At 37.5% G+C, this 25,362-nt stretch overlaps 1 long non-coding RNA gene across 1 annotated transcript in view; it reads right to left on the bottom strand.

The window, feature by feature from the left end:
• Nucleotides 1-723: 723 nt before the first annotated feature.
• The window catches only part of LOC138756174 (uncharacterized), a 99,884-nt gene continuing 75,245 nt past the window's right edge, over nt 724-25,362 (bottom strand). The window contains exons 2-3 of the long non-coding RNA XR_011352829.1: nt 5,380-5,506; nt 724-802 (exon numbers count right to left, since the gene is read on the bottom strand). This is a non-coding gene — a long non-coding RNA (uncharacterized lncRNA). The remainder of the gene's footprint in view (nt 803-5,379; nt 5,507-25,362) is intronic.

The following is a 25,362-nucleotide window of genomic DNA, read 5'->3' as shown; positions in this document are numbered from 1 at the left end:
GTTTGAAAATGGTAGTTTATTAGAATGAATAATGAGGTAAAATACCCACAGGAATCCAATGCTATTTTTACTGGAAGATATTAGACAGGTTAAACCTAAATTAAAATTATCAAGTAAAATTTGTTAAAACTCCTTTGGCAATAGCTAGAAACTGTATTGTTATAACTTGGATGTTGGATATTGATTTGGGAATGGATAGATGACAAGCAGAAGTTTGGAGTTGTATTACACTTGAGAAAAATATTTATAATTTAAGCGATAAATACCATATATTTTGGAAAATAGGGTGCCCATATCTAAAAATAGTGGGTATTAATATTGAAATGAATCTTGAATATTACCATTCTCTTATAGGTCTCCATATCGAAAAGTGAAACATTCCTATTGTCGTTCTCTTGTCCTTACTTTCCTTTTTTATCTTTTCTTGCATTTGTAAGAGGTCAGAGGGAGGAGGGTGGGTGGGAGGCAGTGGGGGGTTTCTTCTATTTAACTTTATTTTCCTTATATATATAAAACACACACACACACACACACACACACACACACACACACACACACACACACACACACACACACACACACACACACACACACACACACACACCATATTAGGATTGAATTTGAAATATTGTAAATGTTTATTTTGTAATTTTATTAAATAAAGTATATAAAAAATATTGTATCATGGCTCTTGCTAAGTAAATGAGTTTTGTCCAAAGGCCTTCCTTCTTCCTCTTCCTGCCACTTGTGACAGGTTGAGATCTCTTCAATCCTTCTCTTCCGATCAATCACATTGAAGGCCCTGATGAATGATCACCAAAGACTTTATTTCTAATAAGCAAGCATGTGTGTAATTTAAGAATCTAATCTCACCTTAACTAATAAGTTTGGAGAATGGTACCTCTTCAGACAAATGAATTTCTGCAGCCCTCTTAAACTAACTTAACTACAACTCAATTTTCAACAAGCTTTTAAATCATGGAATATCCACTTAAGCAGTCCAGGCCTGAAGGGATGGTGAAAGAGTGATATTTTTTCCTCTGCTAAATGCATGTTTCCAACGTGTTGTTAATACCAGGAATCACCTGAATCACTTCAGTCCATTTTGACTTTTTTTTTGGAAAATTAAAATGCACCAATAAAAGATAAATTGCACTTTTTTTATTTTATAAACTTGGGGGGAAATTTACAACAGGTAATATTTGAAGGATATTTAAGCCACTGCAAACTGATTCACCAATGTGATACTAAAGATGCACAGCTATTTTATGACATGAGATATGAAATATTGGGATTATTCATTCTGGAGGAGAGATGGCTAAAATTAGTGGTGCTTTAAATTCTTACGTTATGAAGGATTTTTCTGGAATGAATATATGAATTAGAATTCTTCAGACTGTAAATTCAATAAAGGAGCAGTCACCACTTTAAAATTCTCACCAGGAGAATGAAGAGTGCAGTCAAGAAAAAAATAATCGGAATAAAAATGATTGAAGGAGATGTTTTTGTTTCTCATATTCACTGAAGCAATCTTCAGAAAATAAGTCCCAGCTTTAAAAAGTTGCATTGAATAGAAAGTAGATTGTACATTTCCACTGTTATACAGTGCTTACTTGTATTTTTTTTAATTCCTACTTCTCCCTTGGTTGGTTTAATATTATTAAACAATACATGCATTTTCTTTCAAACTTCATTGGCAAAGTAATTTACCTCAACAGATTCACAAAGATATTGATGTAGATGTTCGTCTTTATCACACAAACATATTGGCTGTCTGTTAGAGAATCTGCCTTATTTCAATGGAATAGAAATTAAATTGGATTTATGAAGAGAAGACAATTTTTCTGTCCAGATTAACTCCCTGCGGGTGAATATGAAAACTACCCCTTTGCATTCATTTGAGTGACAAGGAAGTAAATTGAAAACATCTCGTGAACCATCCATGAATTACAGCTCACTGGTTTGGGATTGATTCAGAACCCACATTATGCACCCTTCAGGCATCAGGGAATAACATTTTGCAGTCATCTGCCTTTTACCCTCTGGCAGGGGTGGAAGTATAACAGAGTCACACGAACTCCCAAAGTTACAGGTAACTCATGAAATAAACTGTATCAAACTAGTGATAATTATCAGTCACTGAAGCAAAACTATTTAGACTATTGAATCCACTTCTGCATTTTCCTTGATCTATAATTCACCGTGCATCAACTCACAGCTCAACTCTCTTCCTCCTCCACATTTCCAACCAAAGGAATCAAGCTCAAAGGTAATGCAGGGACATGTAAAATAAGATTAATGGATCTGTCTTTCAATTAATGCAAGGTACATTATTTAAGTATATGGTATTATTTGTCAGTAAATGGTCAAATCTCTCACTATGATCTTGATTAGCTACACATCAAATCGCCCCATGGCAAGATCATTTCAGCGCATCTATCTCTAAAGGATATATATTTGAAGGTGAGGGTTAATGGTTGCTTGAAAGATGTACATGAAGCAGTGCAATGATCTGCATAAACATGCCCACTCTTTTGTATTCTTATATCCTCAAATGGATCACTCAAACTAATAGTTAGTTCCAACTTAATCAACTGTAAAGCATATTGGACACCTCAGTTGTTGAAAAACATTAAACCTCCCAAAATAATTTTATGCTGTATGAATACTGCAGAGTGAAAAGGCAGTGCAACTTTTGATGTTCAGTTCTTCATTAGAAATTTAAGCTATGCCGGTCTAGACACTGGAGATCTTTAACACAAGCAGTGCTAATATCAATATTACGATAGTGTTATGTAGGAGAATACAGATGCTGGAATCTGAAGCCAAAAATAATCTGCTGGAGGAATTTAACGGGTCGAGAAATGTCAGTAAGAGATAAAGAATGGTCAATGTTTTGACCCAATTCTCTAATTTCCGGTGGTGAGTCTCTTCTTCTGTACCCCTTCTGCTCTTTTCATTCTTTTCCTTTTTTTGTCCCCCTTTCCAACCACCCCTACCCTTTCGCATACCCACTCTTTAGTTCTAAACACTCCACCCCCTCTCTCTCATTAAATCTGGTCTCTCTCTTTACACCACTTTTCTTACAATCTGTACTCATCAGATTCCAGCATGGCAACCTTTGTTCTAATCAGCCACTCCATCCGATATCACTCATCTTCCTCCATCAGACCCATCATTTTTTTATTGTCTCTCCCTTCCTTTATTTGTTTGGAATCTGCCATTTCTCTTCTTTTGTTCATCATGTCTCATCCCTACAGGTTTTGTCAATCCCATGTGGTGCCCCTGACATAACCCTCTCATCCTGTCCTCTTTGCACTGTTTCTATGTGAACTTTCCTCACTCCTGTTCAAGTTTTAGCTCAAAACATTGACCATTCTTTTGACTACATTCCTCCAGAAGATTGGGTTTGGCGTCAGCATTGAAGTAAATGGCAGCAGCAGATAACAGAGGGGAGTGGTGTTGGGGTGGGAATGAGGGGGTGGTGAGGTTGTAACAAGCAGGGGCTTTACGGTGATGATTTGTCAGGGTTGTGAATGGATCAGGACAAGGAATTGAGGCTTCAGAGCAGGGGAATGTGGGTGAGGCTCAGGGTCAGTTGATTGGAGGTCAAAGAATTGCAGGATGAAGTATTGGGTATTTATGATAGGGAATTTGGGAATGGTGTGATTAAGAGTTGGGAAATGGGATGAGGGGTCACGGAAGATGGGATGTCATTGTGAGAAATGGGTTCAGATGATCAAGAGTTGGGGGGGGGGGTGTGGAATCAATAGCAGGGTTCAGTTTTGAGCAAAGTCAGGTGTAGATCCCAAAGAAAGTGCTCCCCTTAAACTCAAGACTGATTTTAAATGAGATTAGTAATAATAACATCTTTTCCAGTAGTGACCACTCACTGCTGACAAAAATGTGACCACATCCACTTTCCAAACCATGCTTCCTACTATATTCTTAACATACCTGCAGATTGTTATTCTGCAATCAACTAAAGGCCCAGCATTCATAAATTAGTGGTCTAACATCACCGAAGTATAGCATCTTCAACATCTGATTGATTTGAACATTGGGTTCATGGACATAAAACATCTCCTCATTCGTCAGGAAGGAACAATAGTTACTGCACTTCCTCAGAAAACCGAAGCAGGCAGGGCAATCCATGATTGTGTCAACCTTCTACAGGAGCTCTATCGAGAGCATCCTGGCTGGCAGCATCACAGTGTGGTATGGTTGCTGCAGAGAAATGGATCGGAGGTCAATGTGCAGGACCATAAGAGTGGTAGAGATGATCACTGGAGACTCCCTGCAACGCCCCATCAAGCCATTGACATGATCGTTGTCCAGAGGGCACGCAAAATCAGTGAGGAAAGCTTCCACCCTGCACATAGCATCTTACCTTGGCTCCCATCGGAAAAGAGACACAAGAGTATCAAAGCCAGCACCATCAGGCTGAGAAGTAGATTCTTCCCGCTGGCAGTGAGAATGCAAAATGACTAAAGCAACTGCTCTCACTAACAGTTCTAACTATTCGAGACTCTCATATTTACAAAATAAAATTTATTCATTTATTTGTATATAAGAAAACTTGTCCTGCATAAGCATTGTTTGTGCATTATGTCTGGTTGTGTATCTGCAGGTTTTGCACCGAGGACCAGAGCACGCTGTTTTGTTATAGAATCAGATGACAATAAACTTGGCTTCAACATTAATCGCTTCTCTCTCTGCCTATGTTGTCTGTTTTGCTGAATATTTCCTACATTTTCTGTTTATTATTTTAGATTTCCTACATCTATAGTGTTTTGCTATCTCAGTCCTCCTACTGCTCTGAATATTCTGACTCTTCTCCAACTTATGTTGGAGAATGGATTTTCCAACACCCAAATCTTGGTTCATTTTTCCTCTTTATTTTGGAAGTTAATCAGCTGAACACTTCAATAAATATATAAGTGCTGTTCAAAACAATTGCAAAAGGATTTGAAATACAAGAGTAAAAAAATTGGGGGAATAGGCTGGTCATTTGTTCATCGTGAAGCTGGTGGGACTCAGCGGGTGAGACAACATGGAGAGAAGTGGTCAGTCAATGTTCCAAGTCAAGACTAAAGTGGGCAGAAGAGATCACATGTATAAGCAAGGCAAGCAGGGCTGGGGAGGAATACAAAGATGGGAAAGGTGCAGAGACAGATGGGAAAGAGACCATTTGTGGGGGAGGGGATAAATGGGGTTGGAGGGGAAAGAAAGAATGGGAGTAGATAAACGATGGATGGAAACAATGGGTCAGGATTAGGGTGTGGTTTACCCAACAGTGGAAAATCCACGCTAAAAATAGTGCCATGCATTTAAAAATTAAACCCAGAGCAGAGCAATTCTGATCACCTTAGTACTTACTAGGAAATCTGTTTTCCAACAAGTCTTTCAATCTCCAAATGCTCTTTTCTGATATGAAACTCTTTCAAATGATATTGGTGGCAGTGTAGCATGCAAAATTTGCTTGCGCTGGAATTTTAAAATTCACCTGTTAAAACAAAATAGTTCATAATTTGTTCAGCTGCTTTCAAAACCTGTTTACTTTGATTTGCCCCAGACCTCACTTTACTGCCAATTTCCACTGTCTTCAAGTCCCAGTAATCCATCTTCACAATCTTGTGGGGTAGAGAATTCCATTTAGTTTGCTTTCCTCTTGAAGAATTTCCTACACACCCAAATTATGAATGATCACCTCCTTACCTTCTAAATAATGTCCCCATATTTGAGGTACTCTCACTAATGATAATATCGCAACATCTATCCTGTCGTACCCCCACAGGTACAATAAGAATTTGTCTCATACTTATACACTCAGAAGAACATAGATCCAATTTCTATAGTTACTCATGATAGAATCACACTCTCATCTCAGCAATTGTTCAGAGCATCAGACGATTGAGGGTCTATGTCGATTTTATCGGGTTTCAGGTATTGCTCCATCTTTCTTGAAAAATTATAGTCAACAAAATTGATGCACCATCAATTACTACAAAAGACTGAGGTTGTGAAACCGATAGGCTTTTATTGACTGTAGACTGGAGCAGCAGCCAGCCTCATTGATTGATCCTAGCAAAATGAATGGGGAGCATGCAAGGGGTTGTGGGTAGGATCAATCTCAGGAGGTGTGTCTGGCCGGCAGTAGCCAATCACAGCATTACTGTGGTTTACCACAGATTTGTAAATCAATGAACTTACAATTGATAAAAATGACCTTATCTAACCGATGAATTCTCTAAATGGCTTGCAGTGCATTTATATTGTGTCTTTAACAGAGCTGACTAAAGGCAAAGCTTAAGCAAGAGAAGGGACAAAAATGAAACAGTGCAAATACTAATTTACCACCTTTAGGGGTAGATTATCAGGGTTTAGAACATAATATACCCCATGAGTGACAAATGTTAACCTGACACTTCTGTGAGAAAGGATCAAACCCCAATGAATAGTAAAGAGTTCAAGGATGATGGACAAGTGCAATTAGAAACAGGTAGATATAGAGGGTAATAGGATTGAGGATTGAAGCTCATCTCAAGGTTCAATAAGACTGAGAGTATCTAATTCAGACTCATGTATTTTTAAAATAATTATACAGACAATTTACAATGTCTGATGTGATGTTCCATTAATTCCAGCACTTATTATACTTTACACAACCAGCATCGGCAGATTTTTTTTCAATTGGCTCAATCACAATAATGGTGGCCAATTACAAGATGAATCAATTTATTTTTGCTGAAGATTTCAAAGTTATATCATCCATCTATGATCCCATCTATCGCATAATTTATTTTCTTTATTTCATAATCATACATCAACTGATAAAGAATACTTTAATGTAAGGTAGTGGCTAGGTTTGGTGGCACAGTTACATACCTTCCCCGTCTGATGTGATTTTCAAGCACAAAAACCAGCAAATGACTCAGTTTGGATTCCTCAGCTTTTCTCCTAGTCCTTACAAAGTAAATTTCTTCAAATTAGGGGCCAGTCTGAGAAGATATGTGTCCAAATGGTGTGGGAAAACCCACCCTTAGTTGTTGCTGGTGCCCCTGATCGTTGGACAATAACCCCCTGCGGGGAAATTCTATATTTTTAAAGATGGATTAAGGTTCTCTGTGATGCTCATGTTCCCTGTCCCTCAACCCATTGTGGCTCCACTTCAAAAACTAAACAGCCTATGTCTATGTATCCAGCCTCATAAAGGCTCAATAAGCACAAAATCAAAGGGGGTACATAAACTTTAGAGATGTGCATGTTGAATTTAATCAAAACGTCTTAACTGCAGACAGATCACACACAGTTACTTATTCCAAAAACTGAAAAAACACACAAATGTTGGAGAAACTCAACATTTATGTAGCAAAGGTGAAGATACATCACCAACGTTTTCAGGCTTCAGCCCTTCATCAAGGTGTGAGGGAGCATGAGAGGTGTCTGAACAAAAGGGGGAAGGGGGGGTGGTGAGGGTTGGAGATGATAGGTGGAGAAGGGGAATACCGCAGTGGGGTGGGGGGAAGGAGTCTAGGCTAGGTGGAGAGAGAAAGGAAGTAGGAACTGGAATAGCTAGTTAAGGGGGGGAGGGAGGGATAAAGGCAAGCTGCTTAGTGGAATGCAAGGAACTCAGTGTTCATGCCCTGGGGTTAGAGAGTGCCCAGATGAAAAGTGAAGTATTGTTCCTCCAATCTGCAGGTGGTCAGGATAGGGTAGTGTGAAGGGCGATGGACAGACCTGAGGTTGAGAGTATGATTCAGAAATGAATTGGTTGGCTATGGGGAGGTCGCTTTTGTTGCGGACAGAGAGGAGGTGCTGGGCAAAGCCATCTTCTAATCTGTGACCGGTCTCTCCGATGCAGAGAAAGCCACAGAGGGTGCACCGGATGCAGTAAATGAGTTCTTTGGAGGTACAGGTGAAGTGTTGCTTCACTGAGATGACTCCTGCTAAATCCTTTTCAAAAGCATTATCAGTGGTATATACACTCCACATCTTGACACACAAACTGATAGTCGTGCACAATGATTAATGAGTAACATTCAAGGAATCATACAGAGTTAAAAATAGAACTAAACATCAGATCTGCAATTTTTGATCTTGAAGAATGAGAAAGAGGATGAGATTCAGTTTCTGACTTCAAAAGTTCTGACCTCGATATAATGAAGCTGTGATGATTGTAGTTCACAATCCTTTTTGATAAGTATAAACTGTAGCTGGTGGAGAATTTCACCCTGATCTCTTGATTTCAATCTTAATGTAGCTCCTTAATATCAAATTTGACAAGTTTTGCTTTGACGTCAAAGGCAGGCACTACAAATCTGCCTCTGAAAGATATAAGTAAATCTGTAGCACGATATTTCAGGAGGAAGACAAACTTGAAACCTGTGAGCAGTTTTTTGGTACCTTCTGCTTGAAGTTATCATTTCTCTTTCGTTTTAGAAATGATTTCTCCCTGCTGGGAAAATAATGGATGGATCATTTATCATGTTTAAAAGCTTTCTACGTTTCCACCAATATGTTGTGTGACGTGCATGAATTCAGTTTTACAGTTTGAAATGATAACTTTTATTACACGTATCTACAATCTTTAATAAAGTTTCAGAGAGCTAAAGGAAGATAAATCAAAAAATTAAATATTTTTATTACAAGGATGCTAGAAAAGGTCATCAGAGGGAAGGAACCATTACATGGGCTTGAAAAAGTTGAAGGTTAAATATTTCCTCTTCTTGGTTGACCACATGTACAAATTTTGAAACAACTGCAAGCTGCTTTATCATGGAGCCTCCAGTAAGGTTTCAATTAGTAGTGTACATCGCCATAAGCAAGGGAAAATGTCCTGAATCCTTTGGAACCACGCTGGTAACAGCATTCCAGTCACAAAACCATATCAGCCATGATAGTGCCTTCTGCCACTGAAACACTTTTGTTTGATCCAATTTACTACTCTCCCTTGGATTCCAGTAGGTTTGCTTTTATTCTTTTAACCAGCCTGCTCTGTGGGAACTCATCAACATTTTTTGCCAAAATCTATGAGGATGACATCCAATGCACTGTCTTTATTGACATTTTTGTTTTGTTTTGACCAGGGAAATGGCAATTCTGGATTGGATATTGTGTATTGAACAAGAGTTGATAAGGGAGCTGAAGGTAAGGGAACCCTTAGGAAGCAACTAGCATAATAGATTGAATTCACCCTGCAGTTTCAAACTAAAATCAGAGATGTCAGTATACCAGTGGATTAAAGGGGACTATAGAGGGTCAAGAGAGGAACTAGCAAGTGTTAACTGGAAAGACACACTGGACATACAAGCAGGGAGGACAGCAGAGCAGCAACGGCTGGAGTTTCTGTAGGAAATAAAGAAGGTACAAGACAGGTATATTCCAAAAAATATTTGAATGGAAAAATGACACAACTGTAGCTGACAGGAGAAGTCAAAGCCAATGTAAAAGCAAAAGAAAGGGCATACAAAGAAGCAAAAAAAAAAGGAAAGATGGAGGTCAAGGAAGCTTTTAAATCATCCAGAAGGCAACTAAGAAGGAAAAGCTGGACATAGAAAGGAGGTTGGAAAATAATATCAAAAGGACACCAAAAGGTTTATTTTGTATATATTAAAAGTAAAAATAGATATAGACCCTAAATAAATTGCAATGGGACACAAGGAAATAGCAGAGGAACTGAATATTTTGTATTAATCTTCACAGTAGCAGTCTATTGGACAATGCTGTCAGGGAAGAGTGGTGAGTGCAGTCACGATCTCCAGAAAGAAGGTGCTTGGAAAGCTGAAAGATCTAAGGAGAGATGCAATGCACCCTCGAGTTCTGAAAAAAAAAGTAGCTATAGAGATTGTGGAGGCCTTAGTAATATTTTCCAATAATCAATATTTTATGGCATGGTTCCAGAGGACCAGAAAATTGCAAAGATCACTCAGCTATTTAAAAAGGGAGGGAGACAGCCGAAAGGAAATTATAGACTGGTTAGCCTAACATCAGTGGTTGGAAAGCTATTGGAGGCAGTTGTCAATAAAAGGGTTAAGGGGTACATGGAGGCAAAAGTCAGCATGTCTTCCTTATGAGAACATTTTGCCTAACAAACACACTGAAATTTTCTGAGGAAATCACAAGCAGGCTAAACGAAGGACATCCAGTAGATGTTGTATATTTGGACTTTCAAAAAACCTTTGACAAAGTACAGGACATGAGGCTGTTTCACTAAAATGAAAGCCCATGCAGTTAGAGGAAAGATACTAGCAGGATTGATCACCAGGAAACAGAGAGTGTGAATAAAACAATCCTATTCTGGTTGGCTACAAGTTACCATTGGTGTTCCAAAGGTGTCGATGTTGGGGCCACTTACTTTGCATGTTAATGATTTGGATTGGGGAATAAATGGCTTTGTGGCTCAGTTTGAAGATGATACAAAGATAGGTAGAGGGGCAGGTTGTGAGAAGGGAGTGGGGAGCCTGCCGAGAGACTTAGATTAGGATCATGGGCAAAATATGTAGTGAACTGAAGGGCAGGGGTGTGGATTGGCTCATGATGGAATGTTGCCAAGTGTACACTCCTGCACTTTAGGGGAAGGAATAAAAGGGTAGACTATTATTTGGATGAGGAGTAACTTGAAAATTTGGAGCTTCAAAGAGACTTGGGAGTCCTTGTGCACGACTCCTAAAAAAGGTAACCTCCAGTTTGAGTCAGTGGTGAAGAAGGCAAATGCAATATTGGCATTCATATCTAAAAGAACAGGAGATAAGAGAGGGGATGTGATGTTGAGGCTTTACTTGGAATATGGGGTACAGTTTTAAGCTCATTATTTAACCTTTTGGACTCCAGCTATTTCCAAACTTTCATCATGTATACTCTAGATTGGGTCTATGGGTAAACCTTTACAGAACATGGTTGGGTATAAAACCAGTCCCAGAAAACTGGGACATGGAGTACAGTATCTGCACTTGTTGGTAGTTTGGAAACCCAGGATACGGAGTCCAACTGGTTAAGAAGGAATGTGCTTGCATTGGAGATGGTTCAGAGAAAATGCACAAAAATGATTATCGGAATGAAGGGATTAACCTATGAAGAACATTTGATGGCTCTTAGTCTGTATTCCTAGGAATTCAGCAGACCTCATTGAAGTATTTCAAATTTGAAAGGCCTGGACTGATTAATCATGGCAAGGTGTTTCTGTTGGTAGGGGAGTTTCAGATAAGAGGGGGCAACTTCCAGACTGAAGAATGCCCATTGAAAACAGAGATGCAGAGGAATTACTTCAGCCAGAGAGCAGGGATTTTCTGGAATTTGCTAACATGGCCAGCAATGGAGGCCAAGGCAGAAATTGATAGGTATTTGAATAATCAGGATATAAAACGTTATGGGGAGGAGGCTGAGTGGGAAAATGGATCAGCTCATGATAGAATGGCAGAGAGGTATCAATGGGCTGAATACTCTACCTTTGTCCCTATACTTTATAGTCTTACTCTCAAAATGAATGATTATATTTAACTTTTTAATGAGCTCCAGTGCTTTTACAAATGAAATGTCAACTAACTTTAGTCTTTGAGCTTCTTCAACCAGATCTAAGATCAATTTTTTTTTTTAAATCAGCAGTCTTTAAACAAATGAATACCTAGGCATTGCTATGCTGCTTTTCAAAATATTCAAACATTAAAAAATTCATGGTGTAGATTCTGCTTTTATCCTAGCTACCACAACAATTTAAATTACTTTCAAGATTCCACACTGCTCTTCAGGGGAGAACTACAGTGCAACTCAACTCCGATATGCTCTTGACAACTTGCCAACCCGTCCCAGTACGAATTGTTCCTTATCGCACAAATACATAACTTAAATTTTTTAAAAACAATACTTAAAAATTCCACACATCAATTCATCCAGTGGAGGAGAATGAAAACATTTCTTTTTTGCTCTCTAGAAATGTGTTGGTAAAAAAGTCTGAAAGCACACTTTTAGGTGAAAAATACCATATGGAGGCTGAATATTGTGGGAGTTGAATACATCTCTCATCTGCAGACCATGTCCAATTACTTTCAATCAATGCAAATCATTAAAGGGAACAATTACATAAGGATATAATGAATTGATAAAATTAACACACTAATCTTTACAATGTTAACAACATGGAAACACAGCAGATATATTTAAACACTTCTGACATTAGATGTGTAATACCTATAATATAAATTTAAATGCAACTCAAGTCAATCACAAGAATACTCCAAGGAGAAAATGATGGCAAAAGTCCCAGATACCTTTTCCAATTTATTTCCCAATTAATTTCAACAGGAAATATTTTTTGAGAGAAATGTATGTGCTGGTATTTGATATGGATACAATTTGTCCACATTTCTCAACCAATTAGACATTGTTTTACATGGTGATGATGTTGTGTGAGAAATGGATACTCATCAGATTGTCTTAGTCATGTTGTGTGATGTTATTTTTGGCAGTATTAATGTGCCAACTCATGAGGATTGGTACTTTCTAGCTCTTATGAGGTTTGGCCTTCCATGGTTTGAACACATTGGAAGATGTTTTATCTTGCAATCTCACTTGAAATTCTAGAGTTCGATCACCTGCAGCAAAGGGAGGGGAAAAGTCTACTGGAAGCCTCTTTTTACCCTGATAACTCACTGAACAAAAGATACAAGCTCAGGAAAGTCATAAAATCATAGGCTTCTCCATTCTACCCAGCTTTGGACATTTTACTCACCATTCAGCATAAATACTTGTTTAACAGCATATTTATATTAAAAATATTGAAGCTCACTGTATGGTAAGTTGATCAAATTGGCAACATGCAACTCCCAGCACTTCATTCTACTTTTTTTTCAAAGGACAAGGGATCCAAATATTTATGATAGGGGTTAACGAAGATGACGTTGTTCTATCTAATATTTAACCAAAACAAACTGTAGATCTTCTAAGTCAGGATGAAAAAGAAACAGTATGTTGTTTGGAAGGAGTGGAAAAGTTAGTAGGAGTGATGTTAGAGCACCTCATGGCAGTGAATTGAACTTGCTTTAGGAAGTGGCTTCCAAGGCAATGAATTATCCAGCTATTGACAACATTTGGATGAAGAAAAGAGGATGGATAAATCCTTGGGTGTTCCTGAATATCATTCCAGCAGTGAACCTTGAATCCCTATATTAGTTAAGGAAGACTGCAGCCAACTGAAAGAATAGAACCTTGCTAAAAATTGTGCAATGGAGAAGGGCAATGCTCTTCGATTATAAGACAAAAATTTAATGGGAGGGAGTCAAGAAAACCATCTTAGGAAATATAGCTGTGAATAACAAAAAATACAATGATCAACCTCCTTGAAGAGGAAAGACAGTTTCAAAGTGGAGTATTATATTGTAAGACTAGGGGAAATCAAAGAAGAGTTTCTGTGAAAGAGAGTTTCATTGAATTAGTGGATTCAGAACTAAAGCAGCAAATCCAAGATATTTGGCTTGTTGACAGACACAGGGCATAGATTAGTAACAGTTAAATGTTCACTTTCTATTAGGGTGTGACATCCTGACTTTTTCCTTTTCCATTGGGAAAAGCAGTAGCCAGAGATTTAAGAATATGGTTTGTCATGGAATAAAGAGATCTTATGAGCTACAATATTCTTCATGGAAATAAACAGTGGCAAGACCAAAATAATTTGGAGTTCAGCTGAAAACTCTATTCTCCCTCCTTAGCCATCTCAGAGGCAAAGCCAGACTATTCATATCCCTGTTTTTACTTTTGTGTTCATTTCCCTGCAGTCAGAATCAGTGATGCTAAGACCACATACCTGCTACATGAAGCTGCTGAATCACTTGTGTTTCCCTTTGGGATTTGATTATTCCAGTATTATCTTAACTAATCTGCCTTCAACTAATGACAGAAAATTGAATGCATTGGAAACTCTACTGACTATCCTAACTCACTCCATTTACCTCATGCCCTTGTAACCAACTCCACATGTTGAGCCTTTGAACTGACAGTAAATCAATATTAATATTTTATATCTGTATAAATTAACCTTCCCTGGTCTTACTCCTCCCAAGGGGTGGCACAGTTAGTGAAGCCATTAGACAAAGCTATTATAGCACCAACAGCTCAGGTTGAAATCTGGCACTATCCAAAAGGAGCTTAAATGTTCTCCCCATGTTTCCTCCAAACCTTTAAAACATGCAGGTTAATTTGGATGAATTTTGGCAGCAAATTAAATTAAATTTGAGTCCTATCATCCTCTAAGTCATGGCTCTCTTCAGTCCAAACCTCATTTACTCATCCAATTTTATTTGCAAGGATCATCACAGGTTTCCACATTGTTCTGGCATTACCTTTGGGATTCCATGGTTTCAGTCTTCCACTCATCAGAGATTTGTCACAACCTCATTTTTTGATTGAACTCTCCTGCCATCTCTGCATTTGACTTGATTTTGTTGTCAGAGGTGCAGCAAGAATGAAATTAAATAAAACATGACTTGAGAAACCAACCTGATTTTGAAACTAAGCTTCAAAATAAACTTCAAAAAATGAAACACAGAAGAGATATTTTTCCCCATCAAAAAAAAAAGAATGAAGTTCAGGCATGATTTAATTAGATCAGCCAGCAGCACTGAAAGGTTATTGAAGAAAGGTCACTAACCTTTTTTTTCCCCCCGATTCTCTCACCACAGATGCTTTTTGACTAGCAGAGTATTTTCAACAGTGATATGGTTGAATAAAAATAGCTTTATAGAAAGGAAGATGTAAGTAAAATTTGGGTAGGCAGAAGTTTCTTGAAGAGGTATTGGAAAGCGAGTTGCACTGGTGAAACATCATCTGGTCCAAAGGGTATGCAGCCTATGTTATTCAGGTAAGTAAAGGAAATATCTGTAGACTAATAGGTATTGCCTGATGATTAGAAAATTATAAATGTATCCTTGTTCAAACAAAAATGTACACGGATAAGCGTAGAAACAGCAGATGAGTCTTTATAACCTTGTTGGTGGGAATTCTGGTCATAATCATCAACAGAATTATCAATTGCTTTTAACAAGTGAATTTATTTGTATTTTTTTTAAATGTTAATTTATTAAAGACATATGGTAAAAGGGTGGTTATTTATGAAATAGCAGAGATCAATCAGAGAAACGTAGCTGATTGACATATCTGGATTTCCAGGTGTTACGAGCCCATAGGGCCCATAAACCCAGCAGCAATAGATATTCACCAAGACAAATGGTTACTTAAACAAAAGTTACTCTTAATTATCTTTAAACATGACAACAGAATCACACTTTAGCTTATCACTATTGACTTAACCAACCTAATTTAGCCCCTTCTAATTCTAAGCACAAGTGTATGTAATATGTGTGTAAGTTCAGAAAAGTTATTTGGTTCACATTCCAATCTCACTTCTCATTCCTCCAGGTTCACTGGTTGCAGGCAATTCTTATACGGTGCACAGAATTTAACATTTATAAAGTTCACCAGCTTTGATTCTTGAAAGGTAAATAGTTACCGCTCAGGAAGGTTCTTGTCACTTTTCAGAGAAAGATTTGTTGTTCCTTTTTAAACAGCCACTTCACTGTCTTGCTGACAAAACTTGCCGCCTCAGGGTTCTCCAGATGATAACCTCTTTATTTCAGGTCACCACAGAGTTCTTTCCTGTTTCTCTTATTCCAAGTGAAACATTAGACAGCCATTTCTCTCCTCTTGCATGAATCACAAAGGCTTTGACCAGGCTGAACTAAGAACTCACAACCTATCTTCCAAATGGGGTTTTCCACAAGCTTGCCAGCTTGTCCTGTTCCAGTCCCAGTTGCTGCTGCTGACTGTAACACTGTAAATTGATCTCTCTCTCTCTCTCTCTCTCTCTCTCTCTCTCTCTCACATACACACACACACAGAAAGCCTGTTTGACTCTCTCTGCTTGCAAAACCACAAGACCCTCTTAGAACAGCAAGTTCCCTTCCAGACAATATGCGGCTCCAACAAGCTCTTTCATCTGTTGCCTTTTTGTAAACAACAATCCATTAGTGAAGTCTCTTGGGCATTCTCCAAAGCTTTTGCAAAGACTGTTGGCCCCATATCTAGCATGGGGCAGAGATCCAGTATTTTAAATAAGATCTGTTTTAAAGTGTTTGTATGTGGCCTACTCTAACAAACCTTTCTAAATTTATCTCCCAAAAACATATCTATATACTCTGTCACACAGGGATTTGGTAGGATGCCGCACAATAGACTTATCGGCAAGCGTGAAGATCTTAATTCATCAAAATGGATTAAGCCTATCTCAATAACACCACTTTCACTTTGGTGTCTCATGATGTTTTCCTTTATTCTCAACTACAGATTCCATCTATCATTATGACAGGGGTTTCAACTATCTCTCTTTCATTTCCTGCATTTCTACTGCTCTCAGCCATTGACATCCCATACAGAATAGGGATCAAGTTCTCCTTTCCCTCACCTCTACCCCTGGCTGCTTGTACATATAATAAATCAACTCTCATTATTTCAAAAGCCTCCAGTGATGCTGCCACCAAGAACACCATACCCTCCCCTCTCCTATCATCAATCCAAAGAAAATGAGATGCTCCTTCTGCAAGAGTGCTCTGCTTCACTCTTCTATTTCCAACACACACACTCACTGTTTCATGTTTCCCTATAATTCAACTTCTGACCCTGATAACCTCCTATCTTTCGTCCAGGCCCTAAGTGATCCTTTCAAATGAGGCAGAAATTAACATGCATATCTTACAATTTGGTTTAATGCACGGGGCTCATGATGTTGACTACTCTGCCATGGAGAAATCAGAGACAGATAGGTCCTCAATTTAGTCCACATGAGCAGATCTGAACTTCCAGTTGCCTCCCCCATTAATTTTCCATACCCATACTGCTCTGTGGCCTCCTTCATTGTAATAATAATGTCCAATCTTTCCTTGAGTGTCAGTGTAATTTGTTTATATTAAGATAAAGTAGGGGAATTTAATAGCAGAGGTTGGAGATTTAAGGTGAGAGGAAAAAAATATTAAAAGGAATAAGATGGATACTTTTTGAACAAAGAGAGTGGAGGCTATATGGAACTAGCAGCAAGATAAACTTTTAGAAGTGGGGGCAATTTAAGATTTTCAAAGAGATTTAGGCAGGTGCAGAGATGGAAAGTTTAAGGATACAGTCCTTTTGGAGGCAAGTGTGGCTAGCTTGGAAAAAATAACTTGGGCTGAAGGACCAGCTTTAATGCTGCAAAACAAATATCTGAATTAAATTTATAATAATTACATTGAAATCATCAACATTTTAATGAGTATTAGCATATATGATTAATGTGCACCTACATCCTCTTAATATTTGGCAAGGCATTTGCTCAGAAAAACATACACCATTCTTTTCACTATAAAATTGTCACATACATAACAGTCAGTACAAGGTACTCAAAGCATTCATTATTCTCAATATTATTGGAGCTTCGTGGAACTGATCAGAATGAGGAGTGTGTATAGCATTAATTAATTCTTGCATTTTCATCTCCCTTGAGAATAATTTTAAACACAGCACTTTTTTAAATAAAGTTGGAAGATGCTTTAAATGTTGTCATTTTGTACAGTCTTAGTTAAGTTCAAAAAAGGAAATTTTGCAATAGAAATGGTATATTGATCTGTTATAAACAAATGGGTCTTTACTTAATGTTTAATACCTATCCTCCCAACAATTCTGCTTCATTTCATCCTACTTCTGTTAGCTACACACTATAATTCTACTTGTTGAGGTACAGGTACATTGAATATCCTCTAACCTTTTTCTGTGATAGCTTCATTTAAAAATATAACAGTGTCAGGATAACAGTGGCATGAAATCCATCCTTAAATTAAACTTACAATTTTAAGGGAGCAAGTATTGTGCTGAACTTGGAGCATGTTCTATTCAATACACAAAATATCCAAGATTATCAATGCACAGAGCTCTATTCTTTCCAGCCTGAGGCAGGAAGAAGCTCCCTGTTGGAAAATATTGTCAATTCTAAAACACTACAAGGCTAAATTCAAATCTAGTGGTCAAAGTAAACCTCTTCAGTCAGACATTGAAATAGATGCAAGTTGGAGTCAGAGTGAAAGGGTAAGGTAGGACAGCATGCAGAAAGAGAAAGGGAATGAAACAGACAAAAAAAGAAAATAATTGCTCTGTAAGGTGTCATTATTTTTGCAATAAGCAGCATTTAGAAAATGCAATCATATTTGATTTTATTACTTATTTTCATGTGCACCAAGATACAGTGAAAAAATAGTTTTGCATGCTGGAATAGCAATAAATTTTTATACCATTATTTCACTAATCCTATAACTTATATAAAGTTGAGTGGATATATTTTAACAAACAGCAAGACACCTGTGCCTAGAAGTAATAGTGCACCCTTCTAGAAATATAAATGGCAGCTGCAGCAGGACACCAATAAATGTTTTGTTAAAGGTTTCATTTGTACCTGAGGAGATTTTAGGCACCCAGGTGTGTCACTGAGTATTCCTGGGAGAGCCATTTAGTGGATGGTTGGCAGTTTCAGGCCAGCCCACCCATGTGATAATGCAAGGCTGGTGTGGAGAGCAGGGGATGAAGGATTACCCCTTGCAATTTCAAGGGGGTGAATGGGTCAGCCTGTGATGAATGAGATGGTGCAAAAAGTCCTGTGAAGGGATTTGGATACATTAATAAATAGCCAGCAGTGACTGATCGAATATAATGTGAAATGGTCTATTTTGACAGATTTTTTAAAAAATTCTTAAAATATGATGGACTGGTGAAGGTGAGAATTCAGATATACAGTGCTGTACATGGGTGTTCCACTGTGCATGAATCACAAGAAATTAAATTGCAGACACAAGAAACAATTGGAAAAGAAAATAGTGTAATCATTTTCTTTGGTCAGAGGGACAGTAGCATAGGCATACAAGAGGTTCTATTTGCACCGTCTCATTCAGTTTTAGCCTTCTATTTAAAGATAATATACTTATCAATAGGGGGAGGGTAATGAAGATTTCTGGAATGGGAATTACCTATTATGTGTGATTGTGTAGGCATGACCAATATCTCCCAAAGTTTACAAGAACAAAAGATGATTTGAAGTGAAACATTTAAAAAGTTCTAAAATTTCACAAGGCAGATCCTAAGAGAGCATTACCAGAAGTTTATAAATAGAGATCTCCAATACAGGCCAACCATGGGATAAGAATAAATTATTTCCCTTGGAGGATGGCAAATATTTTAAGTTCTCTTTTCCTAAAGACTGTGAGAAAAATGCCCATTAAATACACTGGAGATAGAAATGGATACAATTAAGCTCGAGACATTTGCAAGGTATGGCGTTAATGTACAAAAGTTCATTTGAGATGGAAGATCGGGTACAAAAGAGCTGGAAGGAAACCAAGGGAGAGGAAATGATAAACCACCTTTGCTTTTGAATTAATCTCCTTGGATTTGTATCTTCTTGGTCAGAGTTGCTCTGTAACTTTTCACCAGTATTCATACTTTTAATTGAACAGAAGTAACGATAGCGTCATGAGAAATATTACGAATCCCCAGTTCATAGAGCTTGCAATTAGTTGAATTCATCAGACAGATCGAGCTTCTGATATTGCATGCTTTGTCGGAGGGAAAAAGAGACAGCAATACTGTAACTGTATCAAGGAAAAATGGTATGAGTTCAAAGAGTAAATGAAATAGAGTGAAATCACCCATGGCTGCTTTTTTGTGTCTTTTTTGAGCAGATCAAGAGAGGCATCACAAGAGTCTTGGAAGCACATTATCTAATACAGGTACAACAGCAAACTAAATATTCATTGATGCATTTTAATTGCAAAGTTTCTCCTGCTGAATTCAAGGTTCACATATGTGATTTGTCAAAATATTAATTCTTTCCATTTGCTAGTTTTCCACAGTGAGTCCTAACTCTGACCTACTTTTTCTTGTATTCATGAATTGTTCAGTAATTCTTATTCTTAATATTTATTTTCTTTTATTTCTGTGTGGCCCCTTCTTCTATTGTTTATAAATTAATTTGAGCTTGGGGGACTGGTAAAAGTTTAAGACAGTGTTGTGTTGAACCTTATTGTTTCCCACAAACAACTCCTTTTTGGCTATTAGTTGCCAGCTTTCAAATTTTAATGAGGCTGCCATTAGTTTCAGGCACAAACCTGGGCATCCCTTGTATAGAATAACAGCATTGATTCAGCCCAACTCATCCATTTTGGCACGCTACCCATCTCCCGCCATTTATTCCATACCCTTCAATGTTTAAGACATGTGGACAGCTGTGTGGACAGGAATGGCTCAGAAGGATTTGTGCAACCAAATAGGACCAGCTCAGAATATCAACTTGGTCATCATGGTTGAGTTGGGGATATGACGCTGTGACTTTATTAACATGTGCTCACCACTAACTGGATCTCTTTAACTTGTACTCAATCTCTCACTTTTAGTTTTATCCCCCTCTGATATGGGGGAAATTTCATGCAGTCTACCCTCATAATTTTAGAAACCACAGATATGTCCTGTCTTAATCTTCTCCACTCCAGTGAGATCCAGCTTCCCCTATCTCTTAGAATAAAACTGCTCCATCCCAGGCTCTTCTTCATCCTTTCCAACATTCTCACATTATTTCTATATCTTTGTGACCAGACTGCATGCAGTACCCTAGCTGAAGTACGTCCAAGGATTTAAGAGCTTGAGCATACCCTCCTACCTCTCTATTAAATATCCCAACTAGATTCATAGAGTTGTATAGCATAGAAACAAGCCCTTCGGTACACTTCATCCAAGCCAATGTCAGACTCATCTACACTAATCTCACTTCCCTCGTTTAATTCTGCATCCGTCTATTCCCTATTTATTCATTTACCATTCAAAATGCCTCCTAAATGTTTTACTGTTCCTGCTTCATCATTTATTTTGTCAACTCATTCAAGATACCAATTGCTCTTTGTGCAAGAAATGTAATCCTCAGTTCTCCTTTAAATCTCCTTCCATTCATTTTATACCAATGTCCTATAGTTTTCAACACCCTACTCTGAAAATAGATACAGCTATCAACACTATGCCTTTTATAATACTATAATATTCCCTTATGTCACTTCTCAGTGTCCTTTGCACTTGGGGAAAAAAAAGATAGAGCCTTTCTGATAATTCATGTTCGCCAATCCAGATATTGTTTATTTTTGAACTTTTCCACACACATTCTAGATTTATCACATCTTTTTAAATGTAACTAGTAAAGCCCAGCCTTGTTAATGTCTTCCTAACCACATTATCTACCTCCAAGTCCCCCTGCTCCTCAATAATCCCCATGGCCCTACGATCCATATGTAGGTTCTAATCTTATTTTATTGGTTCTCTACCACACATCACCTCTCATTTATCTTCATTAATCTCTGACAGTTTCAGCCAATTTCATCAATACATTCATATTTATTTGCAGCCTACGACTATCTTCCACACTAATAACTTTTCCAATCTTCGTGTCAGCCACAAACTTACTGATCTTGCCTTCTGCATTCATATTCATATAATTCACACATAATAAAAATAGCAAGGTTCCCAGCACTAATTCTTGTGGGACACCTACAACAAGTATCCAACAAGAATCCAAACTCTACCATCATCTTCTGTCATAACATTTTGTATCTACCATGCCAACCTGTTCAATCAATCTCTCATGTGAGATCTGGACAAAGGATTTTTTAAAGTGAACCACAGCTATTAAATTGCCTACATCACTACACTTCATTACCTCTTCAAAAATTCAAATATGTCAGATAGAATCTGTGCTTGAGAAAGCCATCAGTGGGAGGGAAGACACTGGAAAATAATGTGAGGATTAATATCACTTGGAATATTACGTTCACAGCCCGATAGTTAGTAAATTTTCACCTCCTTCCTTTCTCAGAGAAGGCAAATACATTTAGTGCTGTCCAGTCAACCTGCTTCTCACTTGTGTGCAGCAAAGGTTTTAAAAAACTCATCCAGAACTCTAGCAATCTCTTCCCTCTCCTTCTGATGCAGCCTGGGATAAATCCATTCTGGCCCAGGTTATTTACTCACATTTTAGCCTGTCTAGGCATTGAGTGCGTCCTCTTTAATTATGGAGATTTGTACTGGAGTTTTAACTTCCCCTTTGCCAAGTTCTCCAAGTCCATTTCCTTTGTGAATACTGAAGAAAAGTATTCAATTATGACCTCATCCATGGCTCCATGCATAGTTTACCATGTCATCTTAAAGATCGTTACATTTTCTCTGATTATTCCTTTATCCTGGATATACTTGGAAAATCCTTTTGGATTTACCTTAATCCTGTCTCTCATGACACCTCTTAATTTTCCTAATTTCCTTTTCATGTACCTCCCTACATTTTTTATACTTTTGCTGGACCCCCCCCCCCCCATTATTAGCTGCCTATTCCTGTCACATGGTTCCATTTTTTCTTGAAACACCCCTCAAAAATTCCTTGACCCTTAGCCTTCTCTGTGCGTTGCTCCATGCTTCTACACTCAGGAAGATGTTGGCCTTGAATTCATTATTTCTCCTTTGTATGTGTCCTACTGTGCAGACGTAGACTTGTCTACAAATAAATGCTCTCATTCTACCCGGTAAAGGTAGAGACAGAACATTGACTTAGCTGAAAGCTTATAGGCTTAGAAATTGGACTTTACCCAATTGGGAGGAAACTCGAGAGCAACAAATATTGCATTCATCAATGGAAGTTGGCAGCGTCCATGAAAAAAATGAGCCTGGTGCTTTACTGTGGACACATGGAGTATTATTCCTTCCTTGATTGGTTAGATTGCTACATGGCATAAAAATACCTGATCAGTGGTGTACAGAAAATACCCAGAAAGTTGTTGATGCATTTCACAAAGGAGCATTGCACGAGTATTAATTCTCTGTGCTGTAAATACGATTGACATACTGCAAGTTTAACTTTGTAGCCTGGATTCATACCGAGCAATGCATTGCAATGCAACAGATGCAGCAGTTAACTCAACAAGACTTCCCTAACAGTCATATACAATTCAAAACTAGATTAAACACCGCATACTCACCTCAACGAACAGTAAGTGCCAACTGTAAAATTGGTCAAGGTGGCCCCGAAGTATTTAAGACTCATCATAACCATTGGGCCCTTCCAAGTACACTAATTAATGTATAAACCTCATATTTTTTGAAGGGTGGGAAGAACCAGAGGACTTGGAGGAAAACCACACAGCCCCGCGGAGAATGCACCAAGTCCTCACAAACAGTGTCAGATTCAAGCCTGAGTCCCTGGCACTGTAATAGTATTTGTATTAACAGCTATGCTAACCCAGGATCATTTTCTATTGCAACTTTCTATTAATTACTCCTGTGACGGCATGTGGAATTTGTATAAACATTACACTGTTAAAAAAAATTACAGTACTTCTGTGAAACAGTGATAGAATTCATTTGGAATTGTCCTGCATCTAGTCTAAGGGCTTCTGTTGAATACTTACAATTGAACTTGATAGGACATTTAACTTTATTCTAATGAGCGGAAGGCGTGACCTTCTATCATTTCCATCCAACAAACCATTCATATTACCCTCCGACAACTCGCACCTTTCTCCGAATATTGTTTAGCTAAACATAAAACTGTATATTAAATTCTAACAAATTACCATGATTAGACTTGGCTGAATACACACAGACCTACTGGTCATTTTTAATCCTCTCCATTTAGTGTGGCTAATTGTATTTGCATATTTTCTTGAAATTCTTTGCTTGGTGATTGGATGAAAGCACAGAGCAGACGTCAAGTGCTTAATAACAGGAAATGAATGAGAGGAGAAGGATGTGTCATCCTAGTTATTCTCAGTCACCTGCTCACAGTGATTAAGCCATTCTTGGCAGAGAGCAGTAAGCCCGCTCTCCACTGCCATTTCTTTAAGATGATGAATGAGATGCAGCAAAAGGAACAATAAAACTGCAACAGAAAAAGAGTAGCTTGTTGGAGAAATATCAGTTCAACCTCAAGGCTTCCCATGGCTATATTCATGCACATAAAGACTAATATGAAGGCAGAATGATTTATAAAGTCTGGAATCTTGACTTTGCAGAAAACATAGAAACTGCAGTTTTTGCTTCTTCACACAAAAAAATCATGGTTTCATTTCTAAGCCTTTGCTTCTCAATATTTTAAAAAGAGAACCTTATCCTGTCTGTGAATATATTCAGGAGGATGGTGCTTTGTCATATTGTATGTTATTATGGTAGTTTTTTTCTAAATTAGAGATAAGATAATTTTGCAAAAATAGAAAACATATTATCATTAGTTTTTAGAACAGCTTTTCATATCTTCCCCAAACACAATGAAAATCCTATAGTTTGAAAATACAAAAAAGTATCAATATTAACATAAACTGCTTCTAATTTTTGAACATTTTGAAACTCAATAATGACTCACATGGAATCAAAGCAGAGCTATTTTTGTGATAAAAGTTTATCATAAATAAGGCATTAATAAATGTATCATATAACCACTTGATTAAAGTACTGTATATTTTCATTCCAGTTCTTTTTTCTTAAATACCACCCTAAAACACTCAGCAACTGAACTGATTCATGTAAAATTGTATATTTGACAATTCATAAATAAAACTGAATATAAAGAATAACAAAAAAAACTTTCAAAGAAGCCATGAATTGTTGATAACAATTTACACCCCGATACAATCTCTTCACAAAGAAATTCATTTGTATACTCTATTTTCTTTTACAATATTCATTTTAAACATGATTTGAAGCATTACATGCTTTTTTGTAGTGAAAACATTTTATTTACATTTTTGTCAATTGTTTACTTGATTTTTCTTTAAAGCAGTTTGTTTTGATAAATGAAGAATGTTGTGTTTGCTTTTATTAAACTATCAAAATTTACCTGTTCAGGTCTTCTTTATTCCTCCTTAAATGTGAAATTTAAAAGTACTGGCGAAGAATACAGAAAATCTGATATTCCGGTCAGATCAATGCCTAAGCAGTCTGGATTTTAGGAGTTCTACTGTACTATTTTCAGTATAATCTCCATTCTTCCTTCCACAAAAATAAGGATTCAGATTCTGAAAACTAATTTTAATTGTTACACTCACTGAAAAATTGGTTAGAGATTCACAAGTAGTCTTGAAAATTCTGAATGAAAAAACTGGTGAAAAATTGCCAAATGATTTAACAATAATATGTCTCACCTTTTTAAAGTCACTATCAAATTCATGGAAAGGACTCAGTGGACTTTACTGTTCGTGACTGAGCCTAAATATTTTCATATTTTTGTGCATGAAACACAAGAATTTGCAAATTTGTCTTCAGTTAATAATAGTAGAC

The sequence above is a fragment of the Narcine bancroftii genome, chromosome 3, assembly GCF_036971445.1.
Source record: "Narcine bancroftii isolate sNarBan1 chromosome 3, sNarBan1.hap1, whole genome shotgun sequence".
Classification (NCBI taxonomy): Eukaryota; Metazoa; Chordata; class Chondrichthyes; order Torpediniformes; family Narcinidae; genus Narcine; species Narcine bancroftii.
The sequence above is the reverse complement of the archived record's forward strand: the minus strand, read 5'-3'. Positions and strand labels throughout refer to the sequence as shown.